The sequence below is a fragment of the Tachyglossus aculeatus genome, chromosome 1, assembly GCF_015852505.1.
Source record: "Tachyglossus aculeatus isolate mTacAcu1 chromosome 1, mTacAcu1.pri, whole genome shotgun sequence".
In the NCBI taxonomy this organism is placed as follows: domain Eukaryota; kingdom Metazoa; phylum Chordata; class Mammalia; order Monotremata; family Tachyglossidae; genus Tachyglossus; species Tachyglossus aculeatus.
In genome coordinates this window covers 90,072,540-90,089,601 of record NC_052066.1, presented here as the reverse complement: position 1 = coordinate 90,089,601, position 17,062 = coordinate 90,072,540, and the positions used below count along the sequence as shown (strand labels likewise).

Sequence of the window (17,062 nt, the reverse complement as noted above, 5' to 3'; positions counted from 1 at the left end):
ATAATGATGATGGCATTTATTAAGTGCTTACTATGTGCAAAGCACTGTTTTAAGCACTGGGGAGGTAACAAGGTGATCAGGTTTACCCTCGTCCCCCTCTCCATCCCCCCATCTTACCTCCTTCCCTTCCCCACAGCACCTGTATATATGTATATATGTTTGTACATATTTATTACTCTATTTATTTATTTATTTTGCTTGTACATATCTATTCTATTTATTTTATTTTGATTAATATGTTTGGTTTGGTTTTTTGTCTCCCCCTTCTAGACTGTGAGCCCACTGTTGGGTAGGGACTGTCTCTATATGTTGCCAACTTGTACTTCCCAAGCGCTTAGTACAGTGCTCTGCACACAGTAAGCACTCAATAAATACAATTGATTGATTGATTGATCAGGTTGTCCCACAGGGGGCTCACAGTCTTAATCCCCATTTTACAGATGACATAACTGAGGCACAGAGAAGTTAAGTGACTTGCCCAAAGTCACACAGCTGACAATTGGCAGAGCTGGGATTTGAACCTCTTGCAACCAGACTCTCTTCCTGGAAGCCAGCCATGTCCCAGGTGCCATGATGCCCTCGGGAACTCAGGCCCAGATCACCCATCTTCCAAACTCCCTCCACTTTTCCCCGCTGCTCTTTTCCCTCTTTACCTCAGGGCCTACTCCTATTATCCCAGTTTTACCACTTGTTTGCTGGGTGACCTTGGGCAAGTCACTTCACTTCCCCGTGCCTCAGTTTCCTCATCTGTAAAATGGGGATTGAGACTCTGAGCCCCATGTGGGACAGGGACTGGGTCAACCCGATTTGCTTGTATCCACCCCAGCACTTAGTACATTCATTCAATCGTATTTATTGAGAGCTTACTGTGTGCTGAGCACTGTACTAAGCACTTAATACAGTGCCTGGCACACAGTCTGCACTTAAATACCACAATTACTATTAATTATTATTATTACTCCAGCGACACCAGTCCTACTGAGCTAATCACCACCCAGGGAACCATCCAAGACTGAGCCCCTTCCTTCCTCTCCCCCTCGTCCCCCTCTCCATGCCCCCCATCTTACCTCCTTCCCTTCCCCACAGCACCTGTATATATGTATATATGTTTGTACATATTTATTACTCTATTTATTTATTTATTTTATTTGTACATATCTATTCTATTAATTTTATTTTGTTAGTATGTTTGGTTTTGTTCTCTGTCTCCCCCTTTTAGACTGTGAGCCCAATGTTGGGTAGGGACTGTCTCTATATGTTGCCAATTTGTACTTCCCAAGCACTTAGTACAGTGCTCTGCAGATAGTAAGTGCTCAATAAATACGATTGATGATGATGATGATGATCTCTAAGCCAATTAAAGCACATAGAGGCAGGGACAACTGGAAAAAGCCTGGGCTACGTAGTCAGAGGATATGGGTTCTAGTCCCAGCTCTGCCACATGTCTAATGTGTGACCTTGGGCAAGTCGTTAACTTCTCTGTGCCTCGTCGGTAAAATGGAGATTAAGACTATGAGCCTCGTGAGGGACAGGGACTGTGCTCAACCTGATTACCTCATATTTACCTTAATATTCAGAACAGTGCTTGGTACATAGTAAGTGCTTAAATACCACCACTATTATTATTACATGTAGATACTTTCTTCGGTCAGCCTTGTAGGAATAATGTACTGACCTGCAAAATACAGAACATTCAGGTGCCTTAGTTGCTTGAATTAAAAGATGCCCGAATCAAAAGCATGCTGGTACCACTAATGGGCTTATTATAATAATAATGACGGTATTTGTTAAGTGCTTATTATGTGCCAAGAACTGTTCTAAGCACTGGGATAGATACAAGATCATCAGGTTGTCCCACATGGGGCTCACAGTCTTAATCCCCATTTAGCAGATGAGGTAACTGAAGCACAGAGAAGTTATGTGACTTGCCCAAGGTCACTGAGCAGACAAGTGGCAGAGGCAGGATTAGAACTCACATCCTCTGACTCCCAAGCCTGTGCTCTTTCCACTAAGCCACGCTGCTTCTATTTATGGTATTTGTTCAGCGCTTTCTATATATCAAAGAAGTGGGGTAAGTACAAGTTAATTAGGTCGGACATAGCCCTGTCCCATTTGGGTCTCACCATCTAAGTCATATTCCAAAGTAACTAAAGCTTAAATCAATCGTATTTATTGAGCGCTTACTGTGTGCAGAGCACTGTACTAAGCACTTATAAGCGCTTAAAGCAAAATGTTGCTAGGGTTTTCTAGAATGCATGTATCTATTCTTTAGCCTTAGAAATAGCCAAAGAAGCAGTGTGCCTAGTGGATAGAGCATGGGCCTGAGAATCAGAAGGACCTGAGTTCTAATCCTGGCTCTGCCACTTGTCTGCTGTGTGACCTTGGGAATAATCACTTGATTTCTACGCAGTTACCACATCTGTAAAATGGGCATTAAGACTGTGAGCCCCATGTGGGACACGGACTGTGTATATCCTGATTAGCTTCTATTTACCCAAGTGCTTAGTACAGTGCCTGGCACAGAGTAAGTGCGTAACAAATGATATTTTTTAAAAATGCCCCCCATACACTCAGTGAGGTAGGTAGGGTATTAAAACAACGAAGGGTGCTGATCAACTCATCCCCAAATTTATTTATCATGGCTGCACTGGGTTTAACATTTTGGGGCAGGGTTGTTCCCATTTTTATATACAGCAGCAGTTCCTGGAAGGAGAGTTTCAAAGCTGTTTGTCAAGGGAACTAACGGCGAAGTACTAGAGGTGCCTTTTTCCATGAATTGTTACATACCCTTAAGTTTACTTCAGAGTTGTTTGGCTTTTAAAAAGAGACACAGGCTTTGTTCCCCCTAAAAACATCTAAATTCAGGACAGGGACTCTAAAATTCCCACCTCCTCATCCAACTAGCATTCTCCAATTAATTCCCAGCGCTCCATGACAGTATGGCTTAGTAGAAAGAGCCTGGGCGAGGGAGTCGAAGGACCTAGGTTCTAATCTTGGCTTCATCACTGTGTGACCTTGATTAAGTCATCTAACTTCTCTGTGCCTCAATTTCCTCAACTGTAAAATGGGGATTCTAATACCTGTTCTCTCTCCTAAATACCTGTATATATGTATACGTGTATATATGTATATATGTTTGTACGTATTTATTACTCTAACTTGTACATATTTATTCTACTTATTTTATTTTGTTAATATGTTTTGTTTTGTTCTCTGTCTCCCCCTTCTAGACTGTGAGCCCACTGTTGGGTAGGGACCATCTCTATATGTTGCCAACTTGTACTTCCCAAGCGCTTAGTACAGTGCTCTGCACACAGTAAGCGCTCAATAAATACGATTGAATGAATGAATGAATGAAATATACGTGACCCCATGTGGGAAACGGATTGTGTCCGACCTGATTACCTTGTATGTACCCCAGCACTTAGAACAGTGCTTAACACACAGTAAGCACCTAAAAAAATACCATAATTACTATAAACCCACCAGCATTCTTCAGCATTTAAGCGCTTATTCATACCCTTCCTGCACCTCTGGAAAATAGGTATTCAATTACTCAGATTACTCACTTTTATGCCTGTCCCCTCCATTAGACTATAAGCTCCTTGTGGACAGGGAATGTATTACTTTCCTGCTTGATACTTCCAGAGTACTTAGTTTAGTTTGTTGTACCCAGAAGATGATCAATAAATATTATTAATACTAGGCCTTAACTATTAAAGCAGCAAGGCTTAGTGGAAAGAGCACAGGTTTGGGAGTCAGAGGTCGTGGGTTCTAATCCCAGCTCCGCCACTTGTCAGCTGTGTGACTTTGGGCAAATCACTTAACTTCTCTATGCCTTTGTTACCTCAACTGTAAAATGGGGACTAAGACTGTGAGCCCCACGTGGGACAACCTGATTACCAAAACCTGCAGGTCTCACCTCCACAACATCACCAAGATCCGCCCTTTCCTCTCCATCCAAACCGCTACCTTGCTGGTTCAATCTCTCATTCTATCCCGACTGGATTGGCTGAATCTGCCTCCTTTCTGATCTCCCATCCTCCTGTCTCTCCCTGCTTCAGTCTATACTTCACTCTGCTGCCCAGATTATCTTTCTACAGAAACACTCTGGGCATGTCACTTCCCTCCTCAAAAATCTCCAGTTGTTTCCTATCAACCACTCCCTCCACACATCTACCAAACTAGCTCTCTTCCTCCCTTCAAAGCCCTACTGAGCGCTCACCTTATTCATTCATTCAATTGTATTTATTGAGTGCTTACTGCATGCAGAGCACTGTACTAAGCGCTTGGGAAGTACAAGTTGGCAATATATATATATAGAGAGAGAGACAGTCCCTACCCAGCAACGAGCTCACAGTCTAGAAGGGGGAGACAAACAACAAAACAAAACACATAGACAGGTGTCAAAGTCCTCAGAACAAATAGAATTAAAGCTATATTCACATCATTAACAAAATAAATAGAATAGTAAATATGTACAAGTAAAATAGAGTAATGAATCTATACAAATATATATACAAGTGCTGTGGGGACTGGAAGGAGGTAGGGCAGGGGGGATGGGGAGGAGGAGAGGAAAAAGGGGGCTCAGTCTGGGAAGGCCTCCTGGAGGAGGTGAGCTCTCAGTAGGGCTTTGAAGGGAGCAAGAGAGCTTGCTTGGTGGATGTGTGGAGGGAGGACATTCCCCCATCTTACCTCCTTCCCTTCCCCACAGCACCTGTATATATGTATATATGTTTGTACATATTTATTACTCTATTTATTTTACTTGTACATATCTATTCTATTTATTTTATTTTGTTAGTATGTTTGGTTTTGTTCTCTGTCTCCCCCTTTTAGACTGTGAGCCCACTGTTGGGTAGGGACTGTCTCTATATGTTCCCAATTTGTACTTCCCAAGCGCTTAGTACAGTGCTCTGCACACAGTAAGCGCTCAATAAATACGATTGATGATGATGACGTGGGCCAGGGGTCGATGGCAGGACAGATGAGAATGAGGTACAGTGAGGAGGTTAGCGGCAGAGGAACGGAGGGTGTGGGCTGGGCTGTAGAAGGAGAGAAGGGAGGTGAGGTAGGAGGGGGTGAGGTGATGGACAGCCTTGAAGACGAGAGTGAGAAGTTTTTGCTTGATCTGTAGGTTGACAGGCAGCCACTGGAGATTTGATCTCTGCCCTGAAAGAGCTTAGATTCTAGCATTCACAGAGCCAAGTGGAAGGAAAGAAAGCTAGAATATTTTCCACACAGAAGCAACCAAATATATCGAACAGAAAAGTAAGACTGTGATGTACTGCAAACAGCAGGCTTCATTATTCCCCGCACATTAAAGGGATGACTTTCCCTATCTCACCTAAAGCAAGTTTATTTCTTTTAGAGTTTCCAAGATCTCTCCAAAAACTAACTATAATTCTTTCCAGAACTACCGTTCAACCTCTCCGGTGTCCCTGCTGGAGGCCTTCCCAGACTGAGCCCCCTTTTTCCTTTCCTCCTCCCCTCCCCCCTGCCCACCTCATTCCCCTCCCCACAGCACCTGTATATATGTTTGTACAGATTTATCACTCTATTTATTTTACTTGTACATATTTACTATTCTATTTATTTTGTTAATGATGTGCATCTGGCTTTAATTCTATTTGTTCTGATGACTTGACACCTGTCTACATGTTTTATTGTGATGTCTGTCTCCCCCTTCTAGACTGTGAGGCTGTTGTTGGGTAGGGACCGTCTCTATATGTTGCCAACTTGTACTTCCCAAGCACTTAGTACAGTGCTCTGCACACAGTAAGTGCTCAATAAATATGATTGAATGAATGTCTGCCTCCCCCTTCTAGACTGTGAGTCCATGGTTGGGTAGGGACCATCTCTATATTTTGCCGACTTGTACTTTCCAAGCCCTTAGTACAGTTCTCTGTACACAGTAAGCACTCAATAAATATGACTGACTGACTGAATGAATGAATGTGCCAAGCACTGTTCTAAACACTGGGGTGGATGATACAAGGTAATCACGGTTGTCCCACGTAGGGCTCACAGTCTTAATACCCATTTTACAGATGAGGGAACTGAGGCACAGAGAAGTTAAGTGACTTGCCCAAAGTCACACAGCTGACAAGTGGCAGAGTCGGGATTAGAACCCATGACCTCTGACTCCCAAGCCCATGCTCTTTCCACTGACCCACACTGCTTAGAAGAAAAATGGTTGAGAGCCATCCTCATGGATAGGGATGAATCATATTTCCCGTAGGGTCATCACAGACCCAAGCTTATTTAAACCCTTCTCTAGCCTTTCAACATCCCTAATTTTCCCTTCATACCCAACATGAACATTTCTTCCATGATGTTTACCTAAACCCTTCTTAAATTGATTTATATTTTCTGCCTGAATTACTTCCTGGAATAAATCCAATATGTTTACCATCCACTGAGAAGAAATGTTTTTATTTCTACTTATCTTGAAGTAAAAAGCTCAAGCTCAATGGGGCAGGTAACTCCTTATCTTGGTGTCAGGGGATTTGGAGAATAATTTATACGAACATCTTGTAGAAAAGTGAAGTTCAGCTCAAAAAAACAAGTGCTCAAATATTTATCCTCTTCACCTGAAAACTCCTAAAACCTTTTCTTTATTCTAGGTAACTACATGTACTACAAAAGACCTATCTGGATATATTGAAAAAAAGATAAACTTGGGCAGTTACCATAATAATAATAATAATAATTGTGGTATTTATTAAACATTATATGCTGGGGTGGATACAAGCAAATCAGGATGGACACAGTCCCTGTCCCACATGGGGCTCTTAACTCCCATTTTACAGATGAGGGAACTGAGGCACAGAGAAGGCAAGTGACTTGCCCAAGGTCACAGAACAGATAAGTGACAGAGCCAGGATTAGAACCCAGGCCCTTCTGACTCCCAAGTCCATGCTTTATCCACTAGGATGTGTTGTGTATGAGGTGAAATAGTGGCGTCACTGATTCACAACTGCGGACATTGGGTTCTACTCGCAACTCTTCCTCTACCCTACTGTGTGATCTTAGTCAAATCATTTAACTTCTCTTTGCCTCAGCTTCCTTATCTGTAAAATGGGGAATAAATACATGTTCCCCTTCTCTGTAGACTGGAACCCACATTCAATTACTCGTATTTATTGAGCGCTCACTGTGTGCTGGGCACTGGGATAGCAACTGTGTCTGTTCTGATTGTACTGCATCACCCTCACTACTCAACGCATCGCTGACCAAAGAGTAAGTGCTTCACAAATGCTACAGTTATTATTACTGTTATTGCCATTATTATTATAGGTGGTGGCCATAGCGAAAGCAATGTGCCTGCAGCTGCGGAAGTGGGGATGTGTCACCCTAATCGTGATAACCATTTACAACGTGTTTATTATGTGCCAACCACTGTAATAAAACCTGGGGTAAGTGCAAGGTAATCAGGTGAGATACGGTCCCTGTCCCATATAAGCTTCCCAGGCTAAAGGGGAGGGAGAACAGGTGTGAAATCCCCATTTTACAGAAAGAGAGAAGCTAAGTGACTTACACAGAGTCACACAGCAGGCAAGAGATGGAGTAGAGATTAGAACCCAGTTCCTTTGCCTCCGAGACCCATGCCCTCCCATGGCTTCAACTACCATCTCTATGCAGATGATTACCAAAACTACCATCTCCAGTCCTTACCTCTCTCCTCCTCTTCCTCCTCCTGACTTCATAACATCTCTATCTGGATATCCTGCTGACACCTCAAACAGAATATGTCCAAAACAGAACGCCTCATCGTCCCACCCAAACTCTGTGCTTCCCCTGAATTTCTCATCACTGTAGACAGAACTGACTCACAAGCCCATAACCTTAACCTTATTCTTGACTCCTCTCCCTCACTCAACCCACATATTCAATCTGTCACCAAATCCTGTTGGTTCAACCTTTACAACATCTCTAAAATCCATGTTTTCCTCTCTATCCAAATTGCTTATCGTTATCACGCCTTGTTTACTGCATCAGAATCCTTGATGACCTCCTTGCCTACATTCTGCTTGCTCAGACCAGTTTTTTAAAAAACAGTTTTTTGGGGTTTTTTACAAAGTTTTTTTTTATGGTGTTTGTTATGCATTTGTTATGTGCCAACAACACTGGGGTAGGTCTATGTTCCACATGGGGCTCACAATTTTAATCCCCCTTTTACAGATGAGGTAACTGAGACCAAGAGAAGTTAAGGGACTTGCCCAATGCCACATAGCACACAAGTGGCAGAGTCGGCCCAGGTCCTTCTGACTCCCAAGCCCATGCTCTATCCACTAGGCCACACTGCTTCCTTTGGTATTTGCTAGGTGTTTACTACGTACCAGGCACTGTACTAAGCACTGGGGTATATACAAGCTAATCAGGTTGGACACAGTCTTTATCCCATATGGGGCTCAAAGGGTTTTTTTTAATCCCCATTTTGCACATGAGGTAACTGAGTCACAAAGAATAATGATAATGATAATTGTGGGTTTTTTTAAGTACTTACTACATGCCAAGCACTGTTCTATGCACTAAGATAGATGAGCCCATTGTTGGGTAGGGACCGTCTCTATACGTTGCCGATTTGTACTTCCCAAGCACTTAGTACAGTGCTCTGCACACAGTAAGCGCTCAATACATATGATTGAGTGAATGAATGAATGAATACAAGTTAATCAGGATGGACACAGTCCCTGTCCTCCATGGGGCTCACAGTCTTAATCTCCATTTTACAGATGAGGTAACTGAGGCCCAGAGAAGTTAAATGACTTGGCCAAGGTCACGCAACAGACACGTGGCAGACCTGGCATTAGAACCCAGGTCTTTCTCACGCCAAGGCCCACGCTAGAAGTAAAGTGACTTGCCCAAGGTCACGCTGCAGACAAAAGTTCAGAGCAGTCCCATGCTCTTTCGACTAGGCTACCCCGCTTCTCTAGGCTTCCCCCACTCCTCAAGAATCTCCTGCGTTTGACGATCCAACTCCTCATTACACAGAAACTCCTTACAATAGGCTTTTAAAGCACCCTTTTCCCCCTCCTACCTTACCTTTTTTATTTCCTTCTACAACCCAGGCTGCACACATCACTCCTCTAATGCCAACTTACTTACTATAATAATAATAATAATAATGGTAGCATTTACTAAGTGCTCACTATGTGCAAAGCACTGTTCTAAGCGCTGGGGAGGTTACAAGGTGATCAGGCTGTCCCACGGGGGGCTCACAGTCTTCATCCATTTTCCAGATGAGGTAACTGAGGCCCAGAGAAGTGAAGTGACTTGCCCAAAGTCACACAGCTGATGATTGGCGGACCCATGACCTCTGACTCCAGAGCCCGGGCTCTTTCCACTGAGCCACGCTGCTTCTCTTACTATACCTCCATCTTAACTATTTCACTGCCAACCCTTCCCCCACATCCAGCCCCTGGCCTGGAACTCCCCTCCCCTTCATATCTACCTGATGATCCTCCACTTTCAGAGCCTTACTAAAATCACATCTCCTCAGAGAGGACTTCCTCTTCTCCCACTCCCTCCTGCACTGATTGCCCTGGCACTTGGAATTGCACCCTTTATTCACCCCACCCTCAGTCCCTCAGGACTGTCGTACATATGCGTAATTTACTCATTTATATTGATGTCTGTCTCCCGCTCTAGACTGTCAGCTTCCTGCGGGGAGGGAACGTGTCTACCAATTCCGTTATATTGTACACTCCCAAGTGCTTAGTACAGTGCTCTTCACACAGTAAGCACTCAATAAATTTCACTGATTGAATGATCAGTCAATCATATTTATTAAGTGCTTACTGTGTGCAGGGCACTGGACTAAGCACTTTGAGAAGCAGCATGGCTCAGTGGAAAGAGCCCGGGCTTTGGAGTCAGAGGTCATGGGTTCAAATCCCAGCTCCGCCAACTGTCAGCTGTGTGACTTTGGGCAAGTCACTTAACTTCTCTGTGCCTCAGTTACCTCTTCTGGAAAATGGGGATTAAGACTTTGAGACCCCCGTGGGACAAACTGATCACCTTGTAACCTCCCCAGTGCTTAGAACAGTGCTTTGCACATAGTAAGTGCTTAATAAATGCCATTATGATGATTATTATTACAATAAAACAATATAACAGACACAATCCCTGCCCATAACATGCTTACGGTCATCCCTACCAGCTAGGAGCTGAGCTGGCAAAGTTTAAGAGGGTTAAGGCAGGCATATTTGGTGATGAAACCATCTCCCTCACAGAAGACAAAAAATAGGTCACCATGTGGTGAAGACACCACCACAACCCCAAAAGGCCTCTTTTACACCCTCACACTCACTAAATTAAAATGAACAGTCCAGATTTAGGGTAAAGATAGAAATTAAGTAGCCTCACCCACACATTTTACAAACTTCAGAAAACATTGGCATTATAAGTAAAAACAGATCAAAGAGCACTTGAGATGAGCAGCTGAAGTTTAAGCACAGGATACTGGAGAACCATCTGGCGTGCTTGGAAAACAATTAGGATTGTGTACGTTTAAACTGCCTTCATTTCATGTCAAAAATCAGACTGAACACTCTGCTTGTCTGGGGCACAGGAATAACATGCTGGAGATGGTGGCGGGGAAAAAAAGGCTTGCCGACATTTCCAGCTTCATTCTCAGTCCGTCAAATGGGAGGCTGTGTCTCGGATCAGCATGTTGAACCTGGGAAAGGGCAGCAGGGCTTTGAGATTGCCTCCAATGGGTTTGGCCTCTGACTGGTCCACAGTCTGCATGATTGACAACTGCTGCCCCAGGATAGGGACACCCTATGCTCTCCTCCTCTCCCTATTGTTTGGATACTAAATTGGATACTAATATTGTTTGGATACTACTCTGCCCGTGCTCTCTCCCCCTCTCTCCAGGTTCACATCTCCTCCTGCCTTCAGGACATCTCCATCTGGATGTCTGCCCGCCACCTAAAACTCAACATGTCCAAGACTGAACTCCTTGTCTTCCCTCCCAAACCCTGCCCTCTCCCTGACTTCCCATCTCTGTTGACGGCACTACCATCCTTCCCGTCTCACAAGCCCGCAACCTTGGTGTCATCCTCGACTCCATTCTCTCATTCACCCCTCACATCCAAGCCGTCACCAAAACCTGCCGGTCTCAGCTCCGCAACACTGCCAAGATCCGCCCTTTCCTCTCCATCCAAACTGCTACCCTGCTCGTTCAAGCTCTCATCCTATCCCGACTGGATTACTGCATCAGCCTCCTTTCTGATCTCCCATCCTCGTGTCTCTTTCCACTTCAATCCATACTTCATGCTGCTTCCCAGATTGTCTTTGTCCAGAAATGCTCTGGGCATGTTACTCCCCTCCTCAAAAATCTCCAGTGGCTACCAATCAATCTGCGCATCAGGCAGAAACTCCTCACCCTCGGCTATAAGGCTGTCCATCACCTCGCCCCCTCCTACCTCACCTCCCTTCTCTCCTTCTCCAGCCCAGCCCGCACCCTCCGCTCCTCTGCCACTAATCTCCTCACTGTGCCTCGTTCTCGCCTGTCCTGCCATCAACCCCCGGCGCACGTCCTCCCCCGGGCCTGGAATGCCCTCCCTCTGCCCATCCGCCAAGCTAGCTCTCTTCCTCCCTTCAAGGCCCTACTGAGAGCTCATCTCCTCCAGGAGGCCTTCCCAGACTGAGCCCCTTCCTTCCTCTCCCCCTCATCCCCCTCTCCATCCCCCCATCTTACCTCCTTCCCTTCCCCACAGCACCTGTATATGTATATATTTGTACATATTTATTATTCTATTTATTTTACTTGTACATATCTATTCTATTTATTTTGTTAGTATGTTTGGTTTTGTTCTCTGTCTCTCCCTTCTAGACTGTGAGCCCACTGTTGGGTAGGGACTGTCTCTATATGTTGCCAATTTGTACTTCCCAAGTGCTTAGTACAGTGCTCTGCACACAGTAAGCGCTCAATAAATATGATTGATTGATTGATTAATACTAGGGGTTTCCCCAGACCATAAAGGCAGGCAAAGGCCTGCAGTGAAATCCTCTCTGCAGAAAGAAGGGGAAGTGTGGACCAACATAGAGAGCATGGGCCTAGGAGCCAGTAGACTTGGGTTCTAATCCTGACTCTACCATTTCCCTTCAGTGTGACCTGAGGCAAGTAACTTTTCTCTGCCTCAGTTTCCTCATCTGAAAAATGAGGTTTAAAATACCTGTTCTCACTCCCCCTTTAGACCATGAGCCCATATGAGGGAGGGGCTGTGTCCAACCTGATTACCTCTTATCTACTCCAGCACTCAGCACAGTGTGTGGCACTTCGTAAGCCATGAGAAGCAGTGTTGCCTAGTGGATAGATCACAGACTTGGGAATCAGAAGGACCTGAGTTCTAATCCTGGCTTCCACTTGTCTGCTGTGTGACTTTGACCAAGTCATAACTTTTCTGTGCCTCAATTCCCTCATCTGTAAAATGGGGAGTAAAACTGTGAGCCCCAAGGGAAAGGGACTGAGTCCAACCTGATTAGCTTGTATCTACCCCAGTGCTTAGCATAGTGCCTGGAACATAGTAAGCGCTTAAAAAATGCCATTAAGAAGAAAGCTTTTAACAAATGCTACTATTTTCTAGGTAGGAAGAAAGGCTGGACTAGTCCTACAAGTCCTCTACTCAGTCATTTTTGTCTGCAAGCCTCAATTAAGTGCTCAATAAATACGATTGATTAATTGATTGATTGATAATGATGTGCATAGAGCTATAATTCTACTTGTTCTGACGATTCTGACACCTATCTACATGTTTTTTTCTGTTGTCTGTCTCCCCCTTCTAGACTGTGAGCCCGTTGTGGGGTAGGAACTGTCTTTATATGTTGCCGACATGTACTTCCCAAGCGCTTAGTACAGTGCTCTGCACACAGTAAGCGCTCAATAAATATGATTGAATGAATGAATGAATCACTACCAACAGAGTTTCAGCCACACTTATCATCAGTGTTTTCTTCTTGAAGTTTTTAAAAGAAAATCTTTCTAGTGGACAGAGCCCTGGCCTGCGAGTCAGAGCACCTGGATACCTTCCCCAGCTCTGCAACTTTCTTGAGGTGTGACCTTGGGCAAGTCACTTCATTTCTCTGTGCCTCAGTTCCCTCATCTGTGAAATGGGGATTCAATATCTGTTCTCCTTCCAACTGGAAGTCCCCTGTAGGACCTGATTATTTTGCATTTACCCCATCACTTTTAGCACAGTGCTTGGGACCTAATACATGCTTAACAAATATCACAATTATAATTATTTCCAAGAATCAAACTGGAAGTCCAAATCATGACTGATTAATTGATCTCTTCTGACTGGTCTGCCACTCCGTGGAATTGTTACATTTTCCCAAATATTTGGCATGTTCCGGTTACCAGAAAGGAAGCCATCTTATCTCCAGAGAAAGTCCAGATTTGATTCAAGAACTGCTGTTGAGCAGGTGATCTTTATTATACTTGACAAATTTTGTTTCTCAAGGTTGGAACCATCACAGCTGCCAAACTGTGAACATTAAGCTGAAAACAGACTTACAACGTTAAAGTATCCTATCCCAGGCTACATTAACACAAAAATCAGCACTCCTGTTTCATTCAAAATCTGGCACTGTATCAGACAGCTGATTCAAGTAGCTATTACCCTTTTTTGATCAGCTGCCACTTTCATGATGAGCCCTGTAGTTGAGCAATTGATTTTCAGTAGGATTTAATTCTCACCAGCTTGAAACACAGTTTGGAGTTGGGTCTTATTAAATTTTACAAAGCAGTGTACAAGAGTAGATTGGGCAATGTGTGATTGATATGGCTCCAAAACATGAGGGGATTTCCTCAACTACTGAGACAGCCTTTTCTCTGTAGATGAAGCACTTTGTCTATAGAAGAAACAGTATTCTGCTCTAAAATGCAGTCCTCCAAATTCAAAATTACACCATGTCCACATATTAGGGAAGCCTTATTGAAGGCACATCTCCTCCAAGAGGCCTTCCCTGACTAAGCCTCTTCTCCCACTCCCTTCTACGTTGCCCTGACTCACTCTCTTTGTTCATTCCCACTCCTAGACCCACAGCTCTTGTGTACGTTTTTGTATTTATTTATATTAATGTCTATTTCCCCCTATCCTGCTTAGTACAGTGCTCTGCACATAGTAAGTGCTCAATAAATACAACTGAATGAATGATTGAATGAATTATCCAAATGAAACGTTTACTCCCAATTTATGTGGTAACTTCCCCTCCACATAGCAGAAAGTAGATTCAGAGCTCTTGAAAAGGAAAAAAAAATGATTCCTCATAAGTGCTGGAGTGGATAGTGGGGTTCTTTAGACCATTGAGGAAGAGGGTGGACATTTTCAGAACCCTCTTCCTCCTCCACTTCCCTCCTGCTCCTCCTCAATCTTTCCTGCTAACTGAAAAGACCAATGGGAGCAGCAGCCCTTTGGTGTACAAGACATTTGTATGGTGGAAGGAGGATTGGCTAGACTATAGACTTCTTGAGGACAGGGAGCATGCCTACAGATATTATTGTATTATAGTCCCCTACCTGTTCAGTTCACAGCTCTGTACCCAGGAAACCCTCAAATACCGCTGATTAATTTATGGGCTTAATAACCAAATGTTTCTGTCTTCATTTGCAGATATGCAGGGGAAGACACCCAGAAAAGAGTCAATTGTGAAGCACTGATGGTAACAGCGGGCATTAGCCACAGCAAAAGGAATTTCTCACGAGACAGAGGGGAAAAGACTGCTAGGATATTAGGATCCAGTAGCTGAGAGGATTTCTGGTGATGGGGAGAAACTGATCTCTAAAGGCTGTGGGTGGCAGCAGCATTGAAAAATCAATTCATTCAATTGTATTTGAGTGCTTACTGTGTGCAGAGCACTGTACTAAGTGCTTGGGAAGTACAAGTTGGCAACATACAGAGACGGTCCCTACCCAACAACGGGCTCACAGTCTAGAAGGGGGAGACAGACAACAAAACAAAACATGTGGACAGGTGTCAGGTCATCAGAATAAATACAAGTAAAGCTAGATGCACATCATTAACAAAATAGAATAGTAAATATATACAAGTAAAATAAATAGAGTAATAAATCTGTACAAACATATATACAGGTGCTGTGGGGAGGGAAGGAGGTAGGGCAGGGGGGATGGGGAGGAGGAGAGGAAAAAGGGGGCTCAGTCTGGGAAGGCCTCCTGGAGGAGGTGAGCTCTCAGTAGGGCTTTGGAGGGAGGAAGAGGGCTAGGTTGGCGGATGTGCAGAGGGAGGGCATTCCAGGCCAGGGGGAGGACGTGGGCCGGGGGTCGATGGCAGTACAGGAGAGAATGAGGTACAGTGAGGAGGTTAGCGGCAGAGGAGCGGAGGGTGCGGGCTGGGCTGTAGAAGGAGTGATGGGATTTATTGAGCTTTTACTGTGTGCAGAGTACTGAACTAAGTGCTTGGGAGAGTACAGTAAAAGCTATCAATTGATAGTTCACTGTTTTTGTTGTTGTTGCATTGTTTTCTTTATGGCATCTATTAAGCACTTACTATGTGCCAGGCATTGTACTACATACTGGGCTAGATGCAAGCTAATCATATTGGACACATTCCTTGACCCATATGTAATCCAGAGTCTTAATCCCCATTTTTTAGATGAGGTAACAGGCACCTCTCAGGGTCACACCTGGAGAGTTCCCAGTACTCTACCAGTCTCAACTATGGGAGAGAGAGTCAAGCAGAGGCTGATCCATTCCATTCCTAGCTTGGGCAGTGGCTAGCAAGTGGAAGACAATCTGCTACAAGTCAAAACTCACTTGTGCTGGGCAGCAGCAGCATGGGAGAGAGTTGAGGGTGGAGATTAGGGTTTACTGCATGGAAGGTGGCAATGGTAAACCACTTTCGTATTTTTACCAATAAAAATCTATGGATACACTACCAGAAAGATTGCAGATGGAGAGCGGGGCATAATGGGAGAGATGTGTCTCTGGTGTCGCTATTGGTCAGAAACTACTCGAACGCGTAAGACAAGAACAGGCACAGAGAAGTTAAGTGACCTGCCTAAGGTCAAACAGCAGACGAGTGGCAGAGTCTAGTAGTTAGAGCATGAAAGTCAGGATTTGGGTTCTAAACCTGGATTTGCCACTTGCCTGTTGACCTTGGGCCACCCACTTAACTTTCTGTGCTTTTGTTTCCTCATCTATAAAATGGGGATTCATTATCTGCTCTCCCTCCCCCTTAGACTATAAACTTCATGTGGGACAGGGACTGTGTCTGACCAGATTAGCTTGTGCCTACCCTAGGACAATTAACAAATGGCATGATTATCCCTATTATTATATAATGCCAAATGGAGATTGCCCACAACAAGGCATGTGCTTACCAACCTTATTCTCCCACTCCCTTCTTCATCATTCTTACTTGCTCCTTCATTCATCCTCCTACCCATCCCCAGAGCACATATTTATATAGCTGTCATTTCTTTATTGATTTATTTATTCATTTATATTAATGTCTGTCCCTCTAGACTGTGAGCTAGTTGTGGGCAGGAATGTGATTGTCTGTTGTCATATTGTACTCTTCCAAGCACTTAGTACAGTGCTTTGCACACAGTAAGTGCTCAATAAATACGATTGAATGACTGAGTATTGTATTGCACTCCCCCAAGCATTCATTCATTCAATCATATTTATTGAGCCCTTACTGTGTGCAGAGAACTGTACTAAGAGCTTGGGAAGTACAAGTTGGCAACATATAGAGACGGTCCCAACCCAACAACGGGCACACAGTCTAAAAGGGGGAGACAGACAACAAAACAAAACAGGTAGACAGGTGTCAAAGTCATCAGAACAAATAGAATTAAAGCTATATGCACATCATTAACAACATAAATACAATAGTAAATATGTACAAGTAAAATAGAGTAATAAATCTGTACAAATATATATATATAGGTGCTGCGGAGAGAGGAAGGAGGTAGGGCGGGGGCGATGGGGAGGAGGAGAGGAAAAAGGGGGCTCAGTTTGGGAAGGCCTCTTGGCGGAGGTGAGCTCTCAGTAGGGCTTTGAAGGGAGGAAGAGAGCTAGCTCAGCCAA

General features: G+C 44.1%; 1 protein-coding gene and 1 non-coding gene across 4 annotated transcripts in view; one reads left to right on the top strand and one right to left on the bottom strand.

Annotated features, from left to right (window-relative positions):
* Positions 1-17,062, bottom strand: part of PLCH1 (phospholipase C eta 1) — a 232,013-nt gene that overhangs the window by 129,959 nt on the left and 84,992 nt on the right. The window lies entirely within an intron of this gene.
* On the top strand, positions 15,637-15,774 carry LOC119937747. The gene has a single exon (XR_005454196.1). It is a non-coding gene; the product is annotated as a small nucleolar RNA SNORA7 (small nucleolar RNA).